We start from the raw sequence: 17,616 nt of genomic DNA on the forward strand, positions 1-17,616 counted from the left end.
ATCAGATCTCTGTTTTTGATTTCCAGGTTTTTGAAACTTTAAGTGAGTCGTCAAATTCTTTATGTAGAAATTTCGGTTAACTTTCCTGTTCGCACTCAGGTATTTACGGGTTTTCTATTATCTCTTCGCCAAGTACGTCTTGTTATATTCTGAACAATGTACACTAAATATGCCAAGAAGTTTATAACAACCAGAGAAAACGTCAAAGGCCCTATATAGTCTGCCTGTATATAGGCGAACTAGTTCCCTAGTTTTTGCCATATCGATCTGAAATATTGCACACGTGTTTTCTCTCCAAGAAACTGTTCATTTGTTGTTACGAGAAATACTTACGAAACGGATTGTTGCCCAAGGCTTCAATGCAATTGCCGAAGAAACAGTTGTGATCATAGCACTATGTATATGGCTATCATACACACTGCCAGCTACAAATCCAGTTCTTAAAGGAATTATTTGTTTTTTTGACGGGTATACGAATCGTTGTGATTTACGTGAATACCAGCCGGCGATGGTCTAATGTCACGGTGCATTCAAAAGCACATAGCTTAATACAATGCGTTGATCAGTGCCCCAAATAATAAATGCTTTTTGCTTTTGCTTTGTTCCACTTGGTCGGATCCGAGGCCGATCTAAAATCTCTGGCGTGCTGGGGATCCGGCATACGTCCGCTGTGCGACTTCACTCTGAATGGAATTTTCAATTCCGCCTGCCTTTACCTACCACCACGAATCTCCCCAAAGGGCCGAACCCGATTAGCAGATTGGAGCGAACTCCAAGTGCCAACTGCTCCCCGTGGTATACGATTTCAGCCTCCGGTTAGACCTTGTAGCTTTTGCTACTACCAGTTGAGCACATAACAAACTCAATTACTGGTGACATTTGTAGCTAGAGTTTAAAATGGTTTTTCATTCGAACGAAGTTCATTCAAATTATTATTATTTATTAATATTATTTCAAGCTGATTCTGCCAAGGACTATGCTGAAATTTCTAGGCAAATACACAAATGGTGCATATGGATTTTAGCCGCCTCTTACGACAGGCAAACCTCACTGCGGGAAAATTTTATCCCCTGTTTGCTGGGGGTTGTAAAGGGAATAATTGAACCGATGTTAATTATTATTATTTTTTTTATTTTTGTGTTTGGACTCTATAAACTTCATTAGTGTTCGGAGATCTTCCTTGCCAGTACAAGAAGAGCGGAAAATATTGATTAGAGTGTGGCGAGTGAGATGCAAGTGGTAATATTTTGACGTCAAACCTTCTTTGTGTTGGCAAACACTCCGTCTTATCATTGAGTTCTTAATCATATAGCTCGAGAATGTGAAAAATGAATTACCAAAAATTACTAGGAGAAGCCGATATTTGGCCCTGAAATATAATCTTCTATATCCGGTTAGGCTGCAGTGGTATTGATACCTTTTATATCTAGTCTAGGAAATGCACGATATTTATATTATAAAATAATTAAAATAAACCAGTTTCATCTAAGTTAATAATTATTCAACTACATTTTACTGAAATCGATTTGATACAACACCTGAAGCGATTCGATATGAAATCGTTGGCGCTTTAATAACTTAACTTTTTCTATTATTTCCTTTAATAAACCGAATTTAATGTTGATTGCCCTTGAAGTGAACAGAAATCGTGATGATTAAATTGACAAGCGTTGTATTTTGTTTATTAATTTACTTTAAGACACGTCACTGTACGAAACATAAACAGAGTTATGAAGTCACCAACAACTTGGGTAACTGAGAGCACAGGCGACAAATTATGGGTTTCAACGGCTTGAAGCTAATCCGCTGACACTGAGTAATCTTTATTCTAAAGCTGCGATTGAAAAAATTTTGGCAATAAAAACAACTCTAAACAGCAGCGGTCGATAAAGTAAAAGAGTATTCTGCGGCAGTGAAGTATGAAGTCTCCTTTCTGCCGAAGCTAATTTTCGCTGCTCGTTACAAGTTATGCGAAAGCGTGACGAAATCACACAGAGCATAAATAAACGGCATTAGAATTTCCATTGTGCGAGTGACAGAATTTTCACCTCACCCGACCACTTAGCGCAGAGCGTCGTCGCGTTGACAAGTACACGAACATACAGACGTCAGTTCATAAATTCGGTAAATTGCGAAAGCCAGCAGTGGCAAATGCTAATTGTGTGCGCCCCACTGACACCGAATCGCACGACCCACTTGCGTTCGGCAAATACTTGTAAATTCGTCTGTGTGTGTTGTTGTACAACTACTTAAGACAAACAGACAAATGAAACTATCCAAATAAATAATGGCAAACCGCAAAAAAGAAAACTCACAAAGCGCGACGGGAAAATCAGTGACAAAAGTGGCAGCTAACAAAGTTGCGTTTCAAACATAAAAACAACCGTAATGAAAAGCGGAAAATGCCATAAAAATCGAAGTGAATTATCGTCACTTGTGTTTCATCTGCGTGTGGGCTCCAATGACTAATACAAACATAGCGACTTACTCATATAACACGCGGACCACATTCTGCATACGCTCATGTGTGACCACAATGCAGCTTTTCCGGTTACGCCAGCTCAGCTGCCGGGAGCGTTCGAAATGCGTTAACTCGACAACCCTCTTACAGGCCAATGCCCACTGGTGACTTAATGTTTGAGTGCGAGTTATTAATACGCGCATGCGTAAGTTGCTCAAAAGTAGCTTTGTGGGTGCGAGAACCGGGAAGCTAAACGGGCGCCTGCTTGTAACTGAGCGGTTAGTTAAATATGTTTCAATAAATGTTTTATGCTCAAGTGCTCTAACCGACAATTTATGATATTGCCTTTGATGAATGGGTGCAAATGTGTTACATAGGAAATAGGTGCGGGAACGCCAATGCCAACAATTTTAGGTGGAATAATATAAGTTTAAGTTCTATTAAAATATTTGTTTGATGAGTACCTAAAATTAGAAGATGAATCTCACTTTGAAAAGTATGTTAGTTTTCTAGTCAGCACGAAATTCGTAACAAACGGGATTAGCGACGAGCTGAGTTATTTTAGCCATATTCGTCTGTATCTAAACGGTTATCCATTTCGATGTTTTCCACTTTTTTTTAAAGAAAAAACACAGAAACTTCAAAATTAATAGCGATTATTATCATTCGAAAAAATATTTCTTGGCATTTATTCTTTATTTGTCTTATCTCTTTCAAATATTGGATGGTCCTTCCGTTGAGCCCAATTTTTGATGACTCGTTCGAACATTTCGACTGGTGAATGAGATGCGCGATGTTTTGCTCCAAGGTTTGAATCAAAGTTTGGACTTTACATATCCTCTCAGGAAAAAGTCTCGCGGTGTGATATCACACGATCTTGGTAGCCAAACCAAATGTCGTCGAGATCACGAGCTTCAACGCGATAACGGTCCGGAAATAGGGACAGTTGATTCCACCGGTCCACAAACCACACCAAACTGATGTTTCTTCTGATTGTTATGGCAGTTCCTGAATCTCTTCAGATTGCTCTTCGTCCCAAATGCGACAAATTTGCTTGTTTACATACCCATTGAGCCAAAAATGAGCCTCATCGCTGAACAAAATTTCGCTCGAAAACGTCGGATCTTCTTGCAAATTTTCAAGAGCCTATAGAGCGAAGCGATGTCGCTTGGGAAGCTCGAGTGGCTTCAGTTCTTGCACAAACTGTATTTTGTAAGCTTTCAGTTTTAGATCTCGACGTCAATTGCTCTAAGTCGTTCAATACGCCAGTCCGTATTGCTGCAAACGGCGCTCAATTGACTATCCACGGTCTTCGTGTATGGGTTTGCGAATAGTATACTCAGTATACAGATTATATTGACCATAAGTTGAGCGGAGCATGCGAAATCTGTTAAACCAAATGACCTATCAAAATGAAATTCTCGTTGGGAAAACTGGAGTCTGCGAAGAGTTTTATGACGTGGGTGCAGCCGAAGTTAAGATTTTGTATAGTTTCTTTTTCTCATTGGCCACTAATATAATTACTATGTCCGAAAACGGCCGTTTATTTTTTTGAAAGCAAATATGTCCAAAGTTGTATACCTGTATAAGGTAATATCATCACAAGTTGAAAAGGAAGAGGAGTGTCGCTGTGAAACTAGGAAGCAGCCTAAAATCTCACGGATAAAAAGCTTTAGACAAAATGCCATAACTTCCAGCAACTTTTGAATATTACAAGCATACTCCTATCTAAGAAAGGATACCTAACAACTGACGTTCTGGGCTGTCGTGTATGTAAATTTAAACATAAACTGATCCTTTATCAAATACAATAAGATCGAGTATAGGATCTTCACGATATAAATGAAGTGAATTCACAAGCTTTAATACTAAAGCTTTCTTCCTGCTTTCGATCAAGACGTCACGCATCAATGTATTTTGCTCAAACACTCAGCATAAAAAAATATTGACAAGAAACTGTCGTAAATCTAATTTATACCTACAGTTCTTGACTCAAAGGCAAGGATTCAAATACTCCAATTGTAGCTTTTTAGTGTTAACACAAGATTGGGATAGGTTAGATAGTAGGGTTGATCCAAAATCTATAGATTTCACTTGGAAAGATAATTCTACTTTGTGTTACCCTAAAAGTGGATTATTAGGTCTTCATATATCGACTTGTTAATGAAAGAGTGAAGCCAATTTGAAAACATGTCTTGAGACGCTTTAAATCGACCATTATATTTCGGGATTAAAAGACAAAAACAAATAATAAACATCGAAAATCACTTTATTGTTTTTCAAATTATTCTCCAATACGATTCATACACTTTTACAAGCGTTTGAAGCAATTCTCGAAGCACTTTTCCACTTTGACTGAGATATAAATTTAGTTTTTGAACGCAAAACAGTTTATTTTTTTCGTATGGAAATAAAAAGAAGTTCTTCGCTGCCAAGTCGAGACTTTGCAGTGGATTACTCATCACATCAATGTTTTGAGTGCTCAAAAATGCAGTTGTTTCAGTGGCAGTGTAAGAGCTCGCATTTTCGTGTTGAAGAACGATCCGACTTCGGTGCTTGGTTTTCTTGATTTATTGAAAGAAAACTGGCACTAGAATGGTTGTGTACCACTCATAATTTACGGTACTGCGTCCTTCTAATCGTGCTGTTGCGCAAAGCGTTTGTTTGATACGGTTTAGTGGGAAATATCCATTCAGGCAACTGCTGTCTACTTTCGGACTTATAGGTATAAATCCGCTTCTCATTGCCTGTCACGTTGTCAGAGATATATTTCGAAAATCGTTATCGTTTTTAATATTTCTCTTTTAAAGCCATCAACAAATTAAGTGGGATCCCACTTGAAACAAAGATTTATCTACAATTAAGTGTTCATGCAATATTGAATGAGTCCAGTAAAGCCTACAGTTGTATCAATCCCACGATAGGTCACATGACGGCTTTGTAATATCAATTTGCGCATAGTCTCACTGTTTTCCGGAGCAACAACGGATTTTGGATAACTCTCATGAAATGCGTTTTGAAGTGATCTACGACCTCGACTGAAATCACCATACCATCGACAAACATTGGTCTTTGATGGAGCTTCGTCGTCAAAAATTTTATTAAGTTCATTGAGTTAATCCACTTAGAGTTAATCCACGTCGAAAATTTTTTTCCAGTTAATTCTATTTTTGGACGAGATGAATATTTTAAGTTACTGTAAACAATTCGAATAGCGCTCGTTTATCAAAGTTTGTTATTTTTCCAACTGGGTGCCTGCACCATCAACTTCATACTTACACCTATACCAAACACAAACAAATAGAAAAGCAAACGAAACACACTTCTGTCGCTTGTTCTCTTGTGGTGCCATTTCACGTTGTGTTAGGCCAAGCTTTGCACAGCCAACGGTCGCTGCGTTATGCGGCTTAGTCGGCTGTGCGCCTGGTCCAGCCAGCGTCTATCTAACAAAAATCCAAACTGGTACGCATTTGTCTATGTGTGCGCATACGTTTTCCTTTCTTTTCAGCTGCGCTCGCCACTGTACGCGTATGTGTGTGTCATAGATGTCGAAGTATAAGTAAATGCAGACAAATGGCTATTAACAGTGCTAGTGGTTTGTGCTATGAAATGCGTGTTGACACACATACAAGCACACTGATGTATGTAGCTGTCTCTAAGTAAGTTCATAATGTACAAACATGTGTAAATATGTATTTATATATGTACGAGTATTTATGTGCTTATATAAGTTCTGCCGTCATTCTGCCGTCACTATTCGTTAGAGAGCCAACTAAAGTCGCTAGGCCGGTTTTGGCTGCTAAAAAAGTTCACAAATGTTCCATTTGACATTTGCTTGCTTAGTGTGTGCCTATCATTCAAAGTGTATGTGTGTATGTGAAATTTTGCACAAAATTCATAAAATATTAAATGACTCAATCGCCGCCCGGAGCATTATTGAATTTCGAGCTTAATTCGGTATTAACTCCGAAATGCACTTGTTGGAGTTTGTTGGCACACAAACGCCTAAGAAAACAAATTTTATTAAAATTTACGAATTTTCTTAATATAACCGGCCTTGTAGGGGATTACATAGAACTGCGCACTTGCATAATACTATGCATTAATGGCGACAACGAATTTGATTTATTTGCTCAAATCATTAATTACAGTTAAGTAACTGAAACTCAGAAACCGCGAGTCATCAATTAAGCTGTAGCCTTAGCCTCATCTGGAGCGTCGCAGTGGCTTTGCGCAGAAGCAAAAACATTTTATAAGCCAGCGTTTCGGCAGCGCGGCGCTTGTCATTGACTCACGCGTTGTCAAACGTCGGCGCTTTGCTTCATTTCAATAATTTGCATACAACAACAAAAAATAATAACAATAATATTGCTACTTCTTGCGTTTTTGAGTTTTGTGCTAAAGCGAGCTGGTAGCCATGTTAGCTGACTGCAGCCAGTCACGTTTGCAAATGCCTGCACTGCGCTGCGAGCGTGCAATCGACAACTGCTAAATATTGTCGAATCGAGTTGACCAACTCGTGAAGGTGTACCAGCTGCCGCGCGGCGTCGCAAGATTAAGTTCAGCCACACTAAAAAAGTTGAAGAAGAAAAATCTGAAAAAAACACATTTGACCTACATCGGGTTTCTTAAAGTTGATAACTGACGACGCGCGGCGACTAGCGTTCGCAAATGTTGCTGGCGGCCTCTCCCACACCGCAAAACAACAACAAAAATACCACACAACAAAAACACCACACAACAACAACAAAACTACGCTTGCTGACCAAAAACTCGGTTGAGCCGACACACTAATTTAGGCTTGGTTTTTCGAGCATTGACGCGGTCTGACGTTGACCGAATACTCTATTATTAATTATAGTTATGCCGTTTTATGTTCGATTTTTTTTTCATTTTTTTTAGATGTGAACTCGCGACTCCGCTGTAACTTTCAACCTCTGCATAACTAGTTTATGCGTATATGTAAATGTTGTGGTTAGTTTGCTTTCAGAGTCAGGTCGATTGATTGGACGCCTACGCGCTGCAATTTTATGATTCATACGCTGCCATGCGCTTTTCTGTAGCGTGAATTTGCCACCCATATACACACACACATATCTATATACAAGCTGCCACCCATACATACACACACACATAAATACACATACATATAGATAAGCGGTAGAGCCATACAAATATGGAATGTGAATGGTCCAGCGATGCAAATGCACCTAAATGTCCAAACAGCTGTGAAGGTCTTCCACCGTGTGGTGGCATTAAATGAAGCTGAAGTATTTATGAACTTGTTTTGTGATCTTTTCGATCATAAAAACCGTATTGAATGCGTTGTACGCGCACTTGTGGTGTTGGTGCGCGTGGTTTGTCGCTTAAGTCTTTTGTTTTCATCAAAGACAAGTGCATATATGTATCGCGTGTACGGTTTCTATATAGACTTATATACTTATATGCAAAATGGGCCACTCTAATGTGTGTGGGACATGTGGGAATGCAAGTACAAGTGTTTCTCAAAAGCAGAGTTTCATTTAATGTAGTATGAATAAATGAAGGTGGTATGATGTGCGCTTCAAGACGATGTCAGGTTTATGCGGAAGAAGTACAGTTATTTTCAGTTTAGTATTTCAGAAAAATTTTCAAATTTCATTATATTCATGATAAAACTGACTAAAATGCAATAATAAAAGTCTTATTTGATGAATAATTACAATCTTTTAGTTATTAGGATATACTGATGCTGCACTGTTGTTTGTTATAAAGCCAAAGGAAGGTTGAGAACGGAATAATACAATAAAATATAAGCATATAGCAAGCAAACTAAGAAGTTCACATCGATCTGACGAATAATATTTTTTGCTTCTTTTTGGGTGAAATTCGATTTTACTATTTTCAACATAACAGATCAATTGAGAAGTCTCCAGCTTACCATAGTCAAAAATGTCTTTTTTGCAATATCAATTTTTTTATTCAACATAGTTTCTTTCAAGGGTGATATACTGATTTTAGTGACCATTCAACTTTTCGTTAGCATTTTTGTTGTAAGATTGGTCCATTGCTTCAAAATAGACCCCAGTTTCTGCTATCACCTTTTCACCTTACAACAATTTTTTACCAGTGAGCATATTCTTCAGAACTGAGTGGAGGAAGTAGTCGCTGGGGAGCAGATATGGAAAATACCGTGACTGTGGAAGCAAGTCGAATCCCATTTCAAGGATTTTTGCCATCGCTTTCACTGTCTTGCAACAAATGCATTGTCTTGATGAAACACCACATTCTTTTTCTTCAGGTGCGGCCGTTTTTCGGCGATTTCATCCTTCAAACGGGTCAATAACACTATGTAATAGACATTTGTTGATGGTCCTTTCTTCCTCAAGGTAGTCAATAAAATTTACTCCATGCTCAAACCAAAATACAGACTCATTAACTCACTATCCAGCCGATTGATACGTCTTTGCACGCTTTTTTGCGGATTCATCGTGTGTAGTCCGAACTAATGACTATCGATTGCATTTCGGAGTGAAATGGTGGAGCCATGTTTCATGCATTGTCACATATCGACGCAAACATTTGGACTTTTTACGCTTGCGCATCTCTACATGCTGCTCCGAATCATCAACTCCTCGTTGTTTTTGATCAAAAGTGAGCTTGCAACGCATCCACTTTGTACAGAGCTTTCTCATACCCAAATATTCGGGAATGATTTGATGTACACGTTTAGTTGATATCTTTAGACTGTTTGCTATCACGAACAATTTTACTTAACGGTCAACCAAAATTATTTTTGTGACTTTTTTGATGTTTTCTTCGGTAACAACCTCTTTCGAGCGCCTACTGCTTTCACCGTTCTCGGTGTTCATTTTACATCGTCTAAGATTGACATATAGTATTACTCCTTGATTGTTTGTTTGCCTGAACTGTTTTTGTTTCCTTAAAAAATCAATATTTTATCAACATGCGAAATTATTTTGAATTAATTTTTTTCTCAGAAAAAAAGTTGCGTCACTTAAACTGATACAATAATTCATAAATCAATGAACCGAAAGCTGTCAAATTTATGCGCCTTTTAAAAGTTATACTTTTGGCCACGCAAACCTTACCACTATACTTTCTTAATTTTTTTTCGGACTTCTTCGTTCGTTCGGGATTTTCTTCAATTTTGTTTTTAGCAAGCATAAGTAAACTGAATTACAAAAGCTATAAAATGCAGTCAAATATGGTTTGCGTGGCCACGAGTGTAGTGTTCAATAAAAATCTTTTGGATTTAATTATTAAAGCGCTATCTGTCAGGCCAGAGGCTTATCGAGGGTATGAACATAGCGATTATAGTCATTCTCCAACTTTTTAGCACCATATTTTGCTTCATAATAGGTCTAAGTACCGGTCATTAGCACTTCATTGTCACTAAATGTCACTTCAGCTAGTATTCTCTCAATCAGCAGAGTAAGGTGTATACGAAAATAATGTATACGGGCATGGCTTAATCGACTTAGCTCATTATGCTGGTCATTTTTAAAAGTGTATATATTTTATAGTGTATCGAACATTTCCATCTGATAAACTTTATGTATGTATGTACCTTCTTAAGGGTATAGAAAATATTTATGCTCCTTATTAAATACTTAAGTTAATAGTAAAAGTCATATCTCACGCCCCTATGAGCTCATTAAAAAGTCTGGGAATTACGGTATACTGAAAATTCCACATAAGCAAAAATGTGTTCGAATGTGCGATAGCAGCCTTTCCGTGAAAGCTTACGCCTCAACTATACATATATTTTTCTGAAAACAGGCTTTGCCTCTCCCTGCCTACCAAGTACATAGCATACAGATAGCGAATTCAATCATGAGAATGAGGACCCTACTTTCAACAAATGCACCATTAGTGTTGAAGAAACCTGGGTTCATGAATATGATGTCGAAACTGTCCAACAATCTAGCGAATAGCGCCCCAAAAATTAGACAAAAGGCTTATAACAAGTATATGGAAATTGGATTAAGCGTTGGCATGCTTCTATTAGCTCAATAAATAAGATTTTTTTATTGAAATATAGTTATTTTTGTCAATTCAGTATCTATTTGAATACGATTATTTATCAGCTATTATACAAAAATCTCTAACTATATTTCGAGCATGTAAAAAATCGTTGCATCTCCAAAAATTTATTGCAATGTTGTCGATCTAGCTATTAAGAATTTTTCGTCTTTCTCACAAATTCCCTCAACACTAACTTTTGATAGCATTTAATACCGTTAAGTCATGAAATTTTAGTGCGTTGCTTTTGTGCACCGTCATTTCCTTTTATTTAGCACACAGCAAACATGAAGTAGAAAAAATCTAAAATGCTGACGCTGACCAAAATGCAATCGGCTCTTGTGTCATTTAACCTTTTAGTTTACCGAGAGTTATTTAGAGCTTTCATTGGCTTTTTGCCCACATTTTCATTTTATTTTCCTCTCTGCCGCTGCATTGTGGCTCGTACTTAGATTGCCATTCATTTTGAGTCTATTCTATTTACTGTTGCTTTGAGTTAACTGTTGCTTGCATTCAATATCCGTTATGCCATTCAAGTATTCGTCAAAGCTGCGCGTCGCACGCCGTCAGTTCCTCAGTGACTTGAAAGCTGCGGCATGTTTCTAACATTTTCTCAAGTTTTTACTGTTTCTTGTCTACTTTTTCACTTCTCTTTCACTTCTTTTCGTGCTATGTTCTCTATATTGGCTTGTTTTTATTATATTTTCCATTATTTAATTTATTTATTTTTTCTTGGAAAATAAAAAAAAAATCGTACAAGATAATTGATGATGTTTGAAAACTTCTAAATTTTAGTCCATTCTCCCCGCAGTCATATTTTGTTTTATTTTTTTTTTCGTAGTATTTAATGTTGCTTGTAGCGCGCTGCATTAATATGGTCTTAATGGAGTTTTCAAAGTTTCTGGATTTTCTAAGCCAATTATGGCTTTGTCTAAAGAAATGCACCGTTGCACGTTTGCAGCGCTTGTGGTCCATTAATTTGGCGAGAAACAAAAGATGTTAGCAACGCTCGCCCCGTACCCACCTTACCACACCTCATACTGCTGAAAGCACTCCACTCAATTGCTAGACATTTTCTTAATGCACTGATAATGACTTTTAATAAACACTTTTGGGTAGTAAACCAAAGGCAATAACAACTTTAGTATGTGCGTGCCGAATGCTTGGCACCGTTAGCTGAGTGCGCACAGCAAAATAATAACAACAATGCCAGAATTCATTAAACACGCTTGCATACTATAAATCATTCTTGAGGTCATCACTCTGCGCCGACGCAAAAAAGTGCTCAAAATAATCGAAATAATTTTGTAAATTAAAATCACAATTGTGAGCGCTGGCAAGGAGTGCGAGTGCGCGGCGCATTGTGTGCAATTAAAGTAGCAGCGTTGTGAATTGATTTTGCTTAATGAATTTCGAAAGCAGTCATTTTGTTGAGTTGTTAATTTGTGATATCAGATTTCTTTATATATACACACTAGTATATATGTGTGTTTAAATAAGGTAAAAGCGCAAATAAGCATATTTAGTTATGCATTTGCATGCTGCCACTGTATTCCCACAGTCGTTTATATGAATATGCCGCCGTTATGTGCATTGCTTGAGCTGAGGTGGGTCTCTTTGGCTTTATCATTGTTTTATTTCAATTATCAAACACCTTCATTTCGTTTTATTTGCATTGCAATGCACTTTAACTTTCCCTTCTTCGCTTATGGTGACAATCAGTCGTCATTTACACCTGTTTGCTGGGCGCAACTAATTTCTACAGCAACTGACTACCCACCAAACCAAATTATTTGCGCGAGATATATTACATCGTTTTCAAGGCAGAGAGATTGAAGATTGATTGAGACAGAAGATTTATGCTATGCTCCCGGAACGTTTCTCAGTTTTGTTAAGTGGATTGGAGCTGTCTAGGCGACCTTCAAAAATAAAACTGTTAAAGTCGAGCTCCAAAGCCATCGTAATTTTGTAATCCGAAACCACGTTTTGAAGACTTAAAATGTTAACTCAAGTTCTTTATAATATGAATAGCTTCTGCTGATTGGGTTGCATACATTTTCATTTCACTTAAACAATTATATGTGTATATGTTGCTATATTGTAGGGAACGATATGAAGTTATAGGCGTATATATATAAATACATAAGTGCATATGCCTTTGCATACATAATTATTTTTACTTTTTTACGTTTGTTTACCATACACCAAGAGTGAAATGTCACACAGTTTACGTGACTTCGATTTGCTGACATAGTTTTTTCCCTTTCTTGGTGCATTTATTCGCATAATAATAACATTATAAGCGACCGCCGTCAAAACATAATAAAAACATTAAAAACAAGTTAACTTGGGTTGCACCGCAGCTAGAATACCCTTCACAAACAAAGAAGTTTCCATACAAGAACTTTATTTTCATCATTCAACTTGTATGACAGCTATATGCTATAGTTGTTTAATCTAGAAAATTTCTTCAGAGATTGTACCCTTGCCATAAAAAACCATTCGAACCAAATTTCGTGAAGATGTTTCGACAAATAAAGAAGTTTTTCATATGAGGTCCTGGATTTGATCGGTCAGTTTGTATGGCAGCTGCATGCTATAGTCGTCTGATCTAAACAATTTCTACAGAAACTAAAAGAAGTTCTTAAGGGAAAAATGTATACCAAATTTCGTGAAAATACTTTGACAAATAAAGCAGTTTTCCATACAAGGACTTGAGTTTCGTTCATTTTGTATGGCAGCTATATGCCAAGCGGTCCTATATAAGCGTTGCCCACGAATGAGCAACTTCTTGGGGAGGAAAGAACGTCTGTAAAATTTCAAACCGTTATCACAAAAACTGAGGGACTATTCACGTATATGCCAAGGAAGTGGCATATCTACTCAGCTCGTCACGCTGGTACTCAAACCTAATAAGTATGCCCCTGTCAGCGTATAATTACAAAGCCGATACTAGAAACATTATATACGAGGTGATGAATGCTTCAATTAAAGTATCGATGACTAGGCTGAAACAACTTGGTTGTACTTAAGGCCGTTTTTGAGATAACCTCTAAAGTTGGTGTCACATAGTTTTCTTCGTGGAAGCCTCCTCTTCATGGAAGCAAAGAAGATTTATTTCTTAACTGGCGCAAAAATTTTGCATTATAGACTTGCTTTGTTCACTAAATTTTAAAGCTGTTTTTAAGTGGCCGTGTAATATAAACAGACAAGATTTTACACCTAACAGTTTTAAGCCGCCTATTGATCGAATTAAGAGAATTTTTTAAAGTAATAAAAAAACTGTTTCTTAGCATAAGCGTCTTTGGCGGATTTGATATAATACTATTTTTAGACTTCCTAACATATGCTGTGATCGTAAGTTGAACCCAAATACTACTGAATATCTATGCTTTCTATAAAACGGTAGTAGGCTTTAGTTCCAATATTTCTATCTATACGTTAGTTTACAAAAATTCTAGTTTTATCCAGGTGAACAAATCGCTAGCGTAAAATTTTGATGAGAAGTCTTTTAAACGCATTTCCAGTCATAATGGAAAAATCCTCCGTCCCGATGACCATCAGAGCCTTCTTCCTTTCAGCTTTTATTTCCTCAATTGAGTCAAAAGGGTGTCCTCGGAGTGGTCACGTGAATTTGCTGAATTGCCAGAAGTTATACGAAGATATATCTGGCGAATGCGGTGGTTGCGGCAAGACATTAGTTGAAAATGATCACGAATAACCTATACAGTATGAGATGGTGCATTATTGCACTTCTTTGTTCTATAAATTGAGATATAGTAAAAATCGTTGAATTCACTTTTAGAGCCTCAAAAAATGACACGAAATTTAGCGTAGATGTCAGTACTACCACTTTACAGAAACAATTTACCGATTCGAAAAACACGCGAAGTATAAATTTAAAATTTACCTTTCAATTTGATCACAGTACTATACTCAGCTTTGTTAGCATAACGGTTATTTGTACACCTAAAAGTTAATGAAATAAATATAGAGTTACGTCTATGTAAATGATCGGTCCGACTCTCTTTGTAAGCGATAACTTGAGTAAAAATTAAAACATCGTCATGAAATTTTGTACACATAGGACGGTATTATAGATGGGCGTAATGGCACTATTGCCACGCCCACGAAATGCTATTAACCAAAAACCGATAAAGTGTCATGGGATGTGCCGCCTGAATATAAGCAACTTTGTGTCAGATGCGGTAACCAACCTGTGTGGAAAGCAATGTCACGGCAAAAAGGATGATGGGACCGCTGTGAAGTAATCGGTGTAATAGCCCAACACGATTACAGGGTCTAACCGCTAGAGAAACGCAACAGGGAAACAATGGAGCATCTGTGCGCTCGTCCCGCTTTAGCAAGACTATGCTGTAAGCAGCGGTAGTGAGGACAGAGAGTCAGTGGAAGTTTGTATCAAGCGCAGGCATTCTAAAGGATGACTTCTTCTCATGAACTTGGAATCTGGTATCGCAAAGAACGAAACCACTAAGAGGTGCGAAAATCGTTTATTTTAGAGCAAGCGGCTCGCCATAGGTACAAAAAATGTAAACATAAAATTTTCCAAGGACAGAACGGGGCAGACTGATCCATATTTATTGTTCTAAAGAAGAAGAAGATAAAGTGCCATAACCAAGTATTCAGATATGAAACATTATGCTGAAAATGTTTGAAAATTGGTCATGACCCGCATCTAGAAAGTTTATTGTACATAACTCACAAACCTACATAGCTATTTCAACCACGTTTAATGAGAACAAGACCACAATGACGGCAACCTATGCTGATAATACGGCACTGCTAGCATCAAGTATCAACCGTAATACTGCTTACAGAAAATGCAACTGAATGCTCTAGAAGCGTGATAACTTTTTTTAAAAAAAAAACGCATAAAATTTGCAAAATCTCATCGGTTCTTTATTTGAAACGTTAGATTGGTTCATGACATTTACTTTTTGAAGATAATTTCATTTAAATGTTGACCGCGGCTGCGTCTTAGGTGGTCCATTCGGAAAGTCCAATTTTGGGCAACTTTTTCGAGCATTTCGGCCGGAATAGCCCGAATTTCTTCGGAAATGTTGTCTTCCAAAGCTGGAATAGTTGCTGGCTTATTTCTGTAGACTTTAGACTTGACGTAGCCCCACAAAAAATAGTCTAAAGGCGTTAAATCGCATGATCTTGGTGGCCAACTTACGGGTCCATTTCTTGAGATGAATTGTTGTCCGAAGTTTTCCCTCAAAATGGCCATAGAATCGCGAGCTGTGTGGCATGTAGCGCCATCTTGTTGAAACCACATGTCAACCAAGTTCAGTTCTTCCATTTTTGGCAACAAAAAGTTTGTTAGCATCGAACGATAGCGATCGCCATTCACCGTAACGTTGCGTCCAACAGCATCTTTGAAAAAATACGGTCCAATGATTCCACCAGCGTACAAACCACACCAAACAGTGCATTTTTCGGGATGCATGGGCAGTTCTTGAACGGCTTCTGGTTGCTCTTCACCCAAATGCGGCAATTTTGCTTATTTACGTAGCCATTCAACCAGAAATGAGCCTCATCGCTGAACAAAATTTGTCGATAACAACACATTTCGAACCGAACACTGATTTTGGTAATAAAATTCAATGATTTGCAAGCGTTGCTCGTTAGTAAGTCTATTCATGATGAAATGTCAAAGCATACTGAGCATCTTTCTCTTTGACACCATGTCTGAAATCCCACGTGATCTGTCAAATACTAATGCATGAAAATCCTAACCTCAAAAAAATCACCCGTTACAACTGAATGCTCTAGAAGCGTGACTCACCAAATGGAATATTGATATTAACACTGAAAATTCTGTACAAGTATTAGAACAAAAATTGCTCTCAGGTGGCACAAAATATTTGGGGATTATAATTAATAAAAGGTGCACTTGGTTAGACCACATATAAATAAAAAAAACTCAGCTACGATTAAAGTTGGTGCAGCTATAATGGCTCCTTAGGCCAAGAGCCCGTCTCAGTCTGAATGATAAGTTAAGTATTTAAGTATAAAGTAATACTTAGGCCGATCTGGACGTATGCCATTCAATTGTAAGTCAAAATTAATTCAAACTTTTCAAAATAAAGTGCTGCGAACCATAGCGTGGGCTTCTTTCTATGTGACAAACGATATCCTCCACCTGAATCTAAAATTGTTTATTGCAAAGGAAACCATCGAAAAATTTAGCAAAAAAATTATCCGTTTGGATAATTATGAAAATATATTTGCTATTCGACTGCTGGACAATAGTTTACAAAGTTTATAAGATTGAAAAGATAACACTCGCTAGACCTGCCCTTTCGATTCAATTAATGTTCAAAATATATACATATTTACTATCCATTTTTTATGGTGTTTTTATTGATATCTTAAAAAATTTTACAAAAAAATATTAAAAATTAAAATAATTGGGGGGGAGGGAAGGATAGGGGGGAGGTCGAGACAGGTGTAAAAAAAAATGGCGCATCCTGGTGACATTGATCCTGACTCTCCTGGTGGTCTGAAAAAATATCAAAAGAAATTCTTAATCAGTAAGGATACTGTTATAGTCCCTACCTCAGGGAACACGAAATTTTTTTGAAAAATGGCGACTGCCTGAAAATAAGAATCATTTTTTTCGTTTTTTTTTGAAATTCCTGAATTTTTTTTTAAATATTAAAAACAAAGGATTAAGGATTATAAGATAAGGGTTAAAGGATTATATAAAGAAGGTTTACACAAAATTTCAGGTAAATCGGTTGTATAGAACTTGAGATAATACCAGTACCGTGTGGAAAAAACTAGTTTCGAGAAAAACGCGTTTAAAAAAGTGAGTCTACCTACCTACCCGGCTGGGTACTGCGTCACTAAAATAACTGTAGCTCTTAAAATAATTTTAAGTTTTAAAAATCCTTTGAAGGAAAATCCTCTTAAGGGTCTAAGCTTTAAATATATGAAAAAAATCGAATTTTTCAAAATTCTAGAATAGAATTCCCCCTTAATATCATACTACTTATTCATCCTCATTGAGTTTTCATGAAATTTAGTTATTGTCTTTTATATTTAATTATAATAGTTTATAAATATATTGAAAATTAAAAAAAAAATGGTAAATGTACAATGTA

At 37.1% G+C, this 17,616-nt stretch overlaps 1 protein-coding gene across 1 annotated transcript in view; it reads right to left on the bottom strand.

Annotated features, from left to right (window-relative positions):
* The window catches only part of LOC105227122 (uncharacterized), a 266,518-nt gene that overhangs the window by 167,921 nt on the left and 80,981 nt on the right, over window positions 1-17,616 (bottom strand). The gene's annotated exons all lie outside the window — the stretch shown is intronic.

Source organism: Bactrocera dorsalis, chromosome 5, assembly GCF_023373825.1.
Source record: "Bactrocera dorsalis isolate Fly_Bdor chromosome 5, ASM2337382v1, whole genome shotgun sequence".
NCBI classification, from domain to species: domain Eukaryota; kingdom Metazoa; phylum Arthropoda; class Insecta; order Diptera; family Tephritidae; genus Bactrocera; species Bactrocera dorsalis.